Raw genomic sequence first — 9,689 nt, 5'->3', positions numbered from 1 at the left:
TCAGGGGGACACAACTAAGGTACCAATACATCATTCTGACAAAGTTTGGTCAAAATCCCCCCATTAGTTTCTGAGAAGATGCGATAACGAAAAATTGTTAACGGAAGGACGGACCACTGACGCAGAGTGATTTGAATAGCCCACCATCTGATGATGGTGGGCTAAAAACTTTATCCAGTGGAAACAGCAATGCTGGGGTGAGTGCAATAGCTCTACATTTTCTTCCAAATGTCAAGCTGTCTGTAAGACAGCGCGCTCGACTTTTCTCAGTGCTTGACTCTGAATTAGAGCTTTGCCAGTAAAAAAAATTCTAAGTAAAAAAGGGACATAACTCTGTCAAAATTCATATCAGAGTTATGGGAATTGTGTCTCCTGGTGTAGACTTTGATAGTAAATAACTATTTTGAGTTTCAAGTCAAAAGCTTCAACAGTAACAGAGATATTTGACTTTTAACAAAAAATTCTAAGTTAAAAAGGGGCATAATTCTGTCAAAATTTAAATCAGAGTTATGGGAATTATGTCTCCTGGTGTAGACTTTGATAGTTAATAACTATTTTGAGTTTAAGCCAAAAGCTTCAACAGTAACAGAGATATTTGACTTTATCAATTTAAAAAAAAAATTCTTAAGTTAAAAAGGGGCATAATTCTGTCAAAATTCAAATCAGAGTTATGGGAATTGTGTTTCTTGGTGCAGACTTTGATTGTATATAACTATTTTGAGTTTCAAGTCAAAAGCTTTAACAGTAACAGAGATATTTGACTTTATCAAATTTTTTTTAAAAAATTCTTAAGTTAAAAAGGGGCATAATTCTGTCAAAATTCAAATCAGAGTTATGGGAATTGTGTCTCTTGGTGCAGACTTCGATTGTATATAACTATTCTGAGTTTCAAGTCAAAAGCTTTAATAGTAACAGAGATATTTGACTTTATCAAAATTAAAAAAAAAAATTCTTAAGTTAACAAGAGATCACAGAGTGATCTTGGCGCCCACTAATGTGCCATTTTTGAGTGTTCCAAATTTCAAGACTTATTGACTAGCTCAAGGTCAAATTTCATTTCCGTACACAACACTGTGCATGTGGTCCAAATTCGAAAGCTGTTGCTTGATAAACGTGAAAGTAGGTCACTAGATCAATTTCAAGGACAAAGTTCTTTGTACACAAAACTATGCATGTGCATCAAGTTTGAAGGCTGTAGTTTAATAAATTTGAAAGTAGGCCGCTAGGTCAATCTTAAGGTCAAAGTTTATTTCGGTACACAAAACTACGCAAGTGGTCCAGATTTGAAGGCTGTAGATTGAGAAATGTGAAAGTAGGTCACTAGGTCAAAGTCAAGGTCAAATTACATTACAGAACACAAATCTATGCACATGGTCCAAATTTAAAGCCTGTACCTTCAAAAATGTGAAAGTTGATCACTAGGTCGATGTCAAAGTTTGTTTCGGTACACAATCCTATGCATGTGGTCTAAATTTGAAGCCTGTAGATACAGAAATGTGAAAGTAGGTCACTAGGTCAATCTTAAGGCCAAAGTTCATTTCGGTACACGAAACTATGCAAGTGGTCCAAATTTGAAGGCTGTAGCTCGAGAAATGTGAAAGTAGATCACTAGGTCAAAATCAAGGTCAAATTTTATATCAGAACACAGAACTATGCATGTGGTCCAAATTTGAAGCCTGTACTTTCAAAAATGTGAAAGTAGGTCACTAGGTCAATGTAAAGGTCAAAGTTTGTTTCGGTACACAAAACTATGCATGTGTCCAAATTTGAAGGCTGTAGCTTGAGAAATGTGAAAGAAGATCACTAGGTCAAAATCAATGTCAAATTTCATTTCGGAACACGAAACTATGCATGTGGTCCAAATTTGAAGCCTGTACCTTCAAAAATGTGAAAGTAGGTCACTAGGTCAATGTCAAGGTCAAAGTTTTTTTTCAGTGCGCAAAACTATGCATGTGGTCCAAATTTGAAGGCTGTAGCTACAGAAATGTGAAAGTAGGTCACTAGGTCAAAATCAAGGTCAACTCATGTCAAGGTTCATCTTGCCACTCAAAACCACACATGTGGTTTAAATTTTAATGTTGTAGGTTATTGACAAGAAGATTTTAAAAGCTTTTCCCTACATAAGTCTATATGAATCATGTGACCCCCAGGGCAGGGCCATATTTGACCCTAGGGGGATAATTTGAAAAAACTTGGTAGAGAACCACTAGATGATGCTACATTACAAATGCCAAAGCCCTAGGCTTTGTGGTTTGGACAAGAAGATTTTCAAAGTTTTTCTCTATATAAGTCTATGTAAACCATGTGACCCCCGGGATGGGGCCATATTTGACCCTAGGGGGATAATTTGAACAATCTTAGTAGAAGACCACTAGATGATGTCACATACAAAATATCAAAGCCCTAGGCCCTGTGGTTTTGAATAAGAGGTTTTTAAAAGTTTTTCCCTATATAAGTCTATATAAACCATGTGACCCCCGGGGTGGGGCCATATTAGACCCCAGGGAAATAATTTGAATCATCTTGGTAGAGGACCACTAGATGATGCTTCATACCAAATATCAAAGCCCTAGGCTCTGTGGTTTTGGACAAGAAGATTTTCAAAGTTTTTCCCTATATAAATCTATGTAAATTATAGAAATAAACAAAGGGCCATAACTCACTAAAAATTGTTGAACCAGTCTGATTTTCAGGGGGACATAACTAGGGTACCAATACATCATTCTGACAAAGTTTGGTCAAAATCCCCCTGGTAGTTTCTGAGGAGATGCTATAACGAGAAATTGTTAACGGAAGGACGGACGGACGGAAGGACGACGGACCACGGACGCAGAGTGATTTGAATAGCCCACCATCTGATGATGGTGGGCTAAAAAGGGGCATAATTCTGTCAAAATTCAAATCAGAGTTATGGGAATTGTGTCTCTTGGTGCAGACTTTGATTGTATATAATTATTTTGAGTTTCAAGTCAAAATCTTTTATAGTAACAGAGATATTTGACTTTATCGAATTTTTTAAAAAAAATTCTTAAGTTAAAAAGGTGCATAATTTTGTCAAAATTCAAACCAGAGTTATGGGAATTGTTTCTTCTGGTGTAACTTTTGATGGTTAATAAGTATTTTAAATTTCAAGTCAATAGCTTTGATAGTAACAGAGATATTTGACTTTATCAAAAACTTTAACCAAAAATTCTAAGTTAAAAAGGGGCATAATTCTGTCAAAATTCAAACCAGAGTTATTGGGATTGTTTCTCCTGGTGTAGACTTTGATAGTAAATAACTATTTTAAGTTTCAAGTCAATAGCTTTGATAGTAACAGAGATATTTGACTTTATCAAAAACTTTAACCAACGGCGATGCCAACACCGGGGCGAGTGTCAAAAGTCGAGCTAAAAATGGTCTCTACTATCTAGATATCAACTATGTAGATCTATAGTGCATTTGCAATTGTAGACATACCGGTTTTATGATATGCTGCGCTATGTACACTGTGACATTGTGTTGAATGGATACAATGTCAGCATGGACTTCAGTCTACCCAACAAAAAACTTTAAAACATGACTAGCTGTGCCATGTTTACAAAACTTTGTCCCAATCAATCAGTTGGAAATTTGCCAGAAATACTTTAGTCCAGGATATATTATAATGTAATCACTATCAGGTATTACAAATCATTGAGAGGTTTTCCTGTTGGGTCTTTTCAGTACTGTGAACATCAGTCAGAGGTTTTCCTGAGAAATCAAGCAGCTGCAACATGTTGGGTTAAAAAAAATCATGATGATCAAGTCAAGAAATCCCAGGAAAAATGAATCGCCTCAATTTAATTTGACCCAATTCTTTTTTTGTCCAGTTCTATTTATATATTTTTCAAAAATGCCTTGTCCTATATTATTATACTATTTTTAGTACTTCTATTTCTGTATCATCATACATATACCTAAGTAATGGGAGATAATACAAAAATCCACTTATATTAGGTAGGAATGGGTTCTGTTCTTGTTTCTAAAAGCTGCACACATATGGGAGACTATCCAACTTTTTTCATTTCACATGGTGAGACAGCCACGAGGTTAAGCAACAGATCACATTTTGACTTTGATATTTATGTCTGTTATTTAAATGGTTCTGTTGATAAAAATTCTGTCTAGTATCGGCGTGGTATCAAACAAAGGCCACAACTTCTGCGATTATGTCCCCTTTAAAAATACCTTGCATTATGCACATCTACTCATCATATCACTGAGCTTTAAGTTTTATCAATAAATACATGCATTATGATATCCCACCTCTTAATTACTGTGTAAGAGATCTAACCTGCATACATATTATAGATAAAACTTCAAACACCTGCAACCATATATAATCAATAGCTTGCATTGTTGTTACTATACAACCTTTAGCACCGTTATACTTAGACTGGCATCAGTCATTAGAGTCATGTAATAGTTATAGTATGTGTGAGAGTGTGTTACCAGGATATATCAGAGCTAGGGGTACATCGAGGGTATTTTTCTCTGCACATATCGTCGAGGCCGGTAGGCCGAGACAGATATGTGAAGAGAAAAATACCGAGATGTACCCCTAGCTCTGATATATCCTGGTAACACACGAGCACTACATATTATAACTGTTTTATCGCATAGTTTATCATTAAAATCTATATATCATTTTCATTTAATTTGTTTATTATTATTTTTACTATTTTGATTCCCTTTCTGCGCCTCGCTGACTGAAACACTAAAACTTCTGTTTTAGAAAATGTGTTCCCCAGATGAAAGTACCCAACAAATTTCTGCATTGGTTTTAAATCTTTGCATTTCATTGGCCAGACATATTGTAAAACTTGTTGTTTTGTTTGTGAAAAAAATCAAAGAAAAAGAAACATTTGAGAAATCTCAGAATTTCATATATTTCATGTATTTCTGAATTTGGCAATAACTATCAAGTTTTTGAAATATTCTAGTTTATTTATTCTTTTACTTTATAAATGTAGGTGTTTGTGACAATTCTTTCTCTGTGAACTGTAAACTGGAGCAAAAATCATCTTTTCTTTGAAAGGAAAAAATTATACTCCCTTGATAGGACCTCAACAGAGAAAAAGTGTTCCGATATATATCGGAACAGTTTTACTGTGCTGATATATATCGGAACACTTTTTTTCTTATGAAACTCCATAGAGATTTCCGTGTTGATATATATCGCAACAGTTTTGTAAGATATCAGCACAGTTTTGTAGTAATAATGTGTGTTACTATGTATAACATGCTGCAAAGATCAAAGGAAAATTGCCGCACTATGCGATAATAAATGTGAAGATCTTTCCTCTTTGATAGCACTTCCTGAAAAAATTTACAATATCTCTAACCTCTGACTCTGTTGAGATGGGCCTAGAGAGAAAATGGTTTTCTTAGAAAATATTAGTGTCAGTATGAAGAAAGAATAAACTTTAACTTTATTACTGATAATTTGATCTCAGCAGACTTTGTAAGTCTATGTTATACTCACTGATTCTCTTCTTGGGTTAAATATAAAGTTAAGTAATTGTAGAAGTTATCAGACTCTTCACGATAACTGCAACAAACTACATGTGAAAACGTTTTAAGTTTGTTAAAAACTAAAAGGTCACTTTTTATCTCAAGGAAGGGGAAATGCAATGAAAAACTAGAGATGCTTTTGAGAAAAGCGCATGTGTCCCACAACTGCCTTGTTTGTCTGGATTGTTCAGACGAATGGTTCCTATAAAAAATGTCTAGTTTCTCTAGATGGACTAGACGAGTGGACCCATAGATGGTCTAGACGAGTGGATCCAATCAGTAATTCAAGGGCCATAATTCAAAAGTGCCTGGGCGGATTTGGCTAGTTATCGAACTTGGCCGAGGTCTTATGGTCAAACACATTTTGTTCAAGTTTGGTGAAGATCGGATGAGAAAAGTTCAACTTTGGTGTGGGAGCTTTGTGACAGACTGACACACACACAGACTGCAGTAAATGAACATGTCTCCCACACCACTGTGTGGTGGGAGACATAATAAAGAAAATGTAGTATATGTTGTTCACTGTCTATTTTTATGCATGTGATATGCATATTATATTGTTATGAATGATCTTAATGTAAGTATTGGATACCCATGTTTTCATGGTTTCTTTGCGTTTTGAATGAAAATAAGTTTGAACAGTTTACATTGTATTTTAATTCTTGGTTTTCATAGTTTCCCAATGGTCATGCAGCTATCCTGTCCATACCTTAAAATCTGGCATGGTGACATACCCTAATGATCATTAAAATTGATCAGAGTATATACTGAAGCATAAATAAGTAGAAATTTTCAAAAGCTGTCCATAGAAAAAACTTCATGGAAATGTCTTTAAAATCAAAGTTGCCAAACCAGTGTCTATCCACAAGATTATCCGAATTCTCAGTAAATACAGGGGGATGGATAAGAGAAAATATTACCCAAACCCAAGTACAAGAGCTGTCTGTTGACAGCGTGCTTGACTTTTCAAAGAGTTGATGGAAGAGTGATCTTGGTGCCCACCATTGAGCCATTTTTGAATGTTCCAAATTTCAAGACTAGCTAAGGTCAAAATCAAGCTCAAAGTTCATTCAAATTTGAAGGCTGTGAAAATAGGTACTAGGTAAAACGCAAGGTCAAATTTCAATTCAGAACACAAAACTATGCATGTGGTTCAAATTTAAAGCCTATAGCTTGAGAAAGTGAAAGTAGGTCACTAGGTCAATGTCAAGGTCAAAGTTCATTTCGGAACACAAAAATATGCATGTGGTCCATATCTTAAGGCTACAATAGCTTGGGGAATGTGAAAGTAGGTCATGAGGTCAAAATCAAGGTCAATGTTCATTTCGGAACATAAAAATATGCATGTGGTCCACATTTGAAGCCTGTACCTTCAAAAATGTGAAAAAGATCACTATGTCAATGTCAAGGTCAAAGTTTATTTCGGTACACAAACCCATGCATATGGTTCAAATTTGAAGGTTATAGCTACAGAAATATGAAAGTAGGTCACTAGGTCAATGTCAAGGTCAAAGTTCATTTCGGAACACAAAAATATGCATGTGGTCCATATCTTAAGGCTACAGTAGCTTGGGGAATGTGAAAGTAGGTCACGAGGTCAAAATCAAGGTCAATGTTCATTTCGGAACATAAAAATATGCATGTGGTCCACATTTGAAGCCTGTACCTTCAAAAATGTGAAAAAGATCACTATGTCAATGTCAAGGTCAAAGTTTATTTCGGTACACAAACCCATGCATATGGTTCAAATTTGAAGGTTATAGCTACAGAAATATGAAAGTAGGTCACTAGGTCAAGATCAGGGTCAAAGTTCATTTTGGTACAGAACTATATATGTGGTCCAAATTTGAAGGCTGTAGCTTGAGAAATGTGAAAGTAGGTCACTAGGTCAAAATCAAGATCAAATTTCATTTCGGAACACAAACTATGCATGTGGTCCAAATTTGAAGCCTATACCTTAAAAAATGTGAAAGTAGGTCACTAAGTCAAAATCAAGGTCAGATTTCATTTCGGAACACAAAATTATGCATGTGGTCCAAATTTGAAATCTGTACTTTCAAAAATGTGAAAGTAGGTCACTAGGTCAATGTCAAGGTCAAAGTTTATTTCGGTACAAAAAACTATGCATGTGGTCCAAATTTGAAGCCTGTACCTTCAAAAATGTGAAAGTAGGTCACTAGGTCAATGTCAAGGTCAAAGTTAATTTCGGTACACAAACCTATGCATGTGGTCCAAATTTGAAGGCTGTAGCTACAGAAATGTGAAAGTAGGTCACTAGGTCAAGATCAACTCATGTCAAGGTTCATCTGACAACTCAAAACTATACTGTCATGTGATCCAAATATGAATGTTGTAGGTTAAAGACAAAAATTTTAAAACTTTTTCCCTATATAAGTCTATATAAACCATGTGACCCCCCGGGCGGGGCCATATTTGACCCTAGGGGGATAATATGAAAAATCTTGGTAGAGGACCAATAGATGATGCTACATTACTAATATCAAAGCCCTATGCATTGTGGTTTGGACAAGAAGACTTTCAAAGTTTTTCCCTATAAAAGTCTATATAAACCATGTGACCCCCGGGGCAGGGCCATATTTGATCCTAGGAAACTAATTTGAAAGATCTTGGTAGAGGACCACTAGATGATGCTACATACCAACTATCAAAGCCCTAGGCCCTGTGGTTTTGGACAAGAAGATTTTTGAAGTTTTTCCCTATATAAATCTATGTAAATTATAAAAATATATATCTATGTTAATTATAAACAAGAGGGCCAAGATGGCCCTAGGTCGCTCACCTAGAAACACTCCATAACAGTGTAAACACATGTTTGACTAGTGATTTCAGGATACAATATTCTGACCTAATTTTCATTAAGATTGGACCAAAAAATTGTCTCTTGCGATAAAACAAGCATTTTCTTAGATAGACCTAGTTTTGACCTAGATGTCCATGTTCAAACTTCGACCTAATTTATCAAGGCAACATTTGACCAAAATTCATGAAGATCAACTGAAAAATACAGCCTCTATCACATACAGAAGTTTTTTCTTTGATTTGACCAAGTGACCTAGTTTTTGACCTCAGATGACCCATATTCAAATTCGACCTAGATTTCATTAAGGCAATCAACCTGACCAAATTTCATAAAATCAATTGAAAAAAACAGTCCCTATCGCATACACAAGATTTTTCTTTAATTTGACCTAGTGACCTAGTTTTTGACCCAGATAACCCATATTCAAAATCGACCTAGATTTCATCAAGACAATCATTCTGACCAAATTTCATACAGATCATTGAAAAATACATCCTCTATTGCATACACAATGTTTTTTCTTCGATTTGACCTAGTGACCTAGTTTTTGACCCGAGATGACCCATTTTCGAACACGGCCTAGATTTTATCAAGGTAATCATTCTGCTAAATTCATGAAGATCAGTTGAAAAATACAGCCTCTACTGCATACACAAGGTTCTTCTTTGATTTGACCTAGTGACCTAGTTTTTGACCCACGATGACCTATTTTGAAACGGTTCTAAATTTCATCAAGGTAAATCATTCTGACCAAAAATCATGAAGATCAATTGAAAAATACAGCCTCTAACGATACACAAGGTTTTTACGTGATAGACCTAGTGACCTAGTTTTTGATCCGATGACCCATTTTCGAACTCGGCCTAGATTTTATCAAGGTAATCATTCTGACCAAAATTCATGAAGATCAATTGAAAAATACCGCCTCTATCGCATACACAAGGTTTTTCTTTGATTTGACCTAGTGACCTAGTTTTGACCCCAGATGACCCATTTTCGAACTCGCCTAGATTCATCAAGGCAACATTCTGACCAAAATTCATGAAGATCAATGAAAAATTCAGCCTCTATCGCATACACAAGGTTTTTCTTTGATTTGACCTAGTGACCTAGTTTTTGATCCGAGATGACCCATTTCGAACTCGCCTAGATTTCATCAAGGTTATCATTCTGACCAATATTCATGAAGAGAATTGAAAAATACAGCCTCTATCGCATACACAAGGTTTTTCTTTGATTTGACCTAGTGACCTAGTTTTTGACCCGAGATGACCCATTTTCGAACTCGACTTAGATTTCATCAAGGTTATCATTCTGACCAATATTCATGAAG

This window comes from Mercenaria mercenaria, chromosome 2 (genome assembly GCF_021730395.1).
Source record: "Mercenaria mercenaria strain notata chromosome 2, MADL_Memer_1, whole genome shotgun sequence".
NCBI lineage: Eukaryota > Metazoa > Mollusca > Bivalvia > Venerida > Veneridae > Mercenaria > Mercenaria mercenaria.
The sequence above is the reverse complement of the archived record's forward strand: the minus strand, read 5'-3'. Positions refer to the sequence as shown.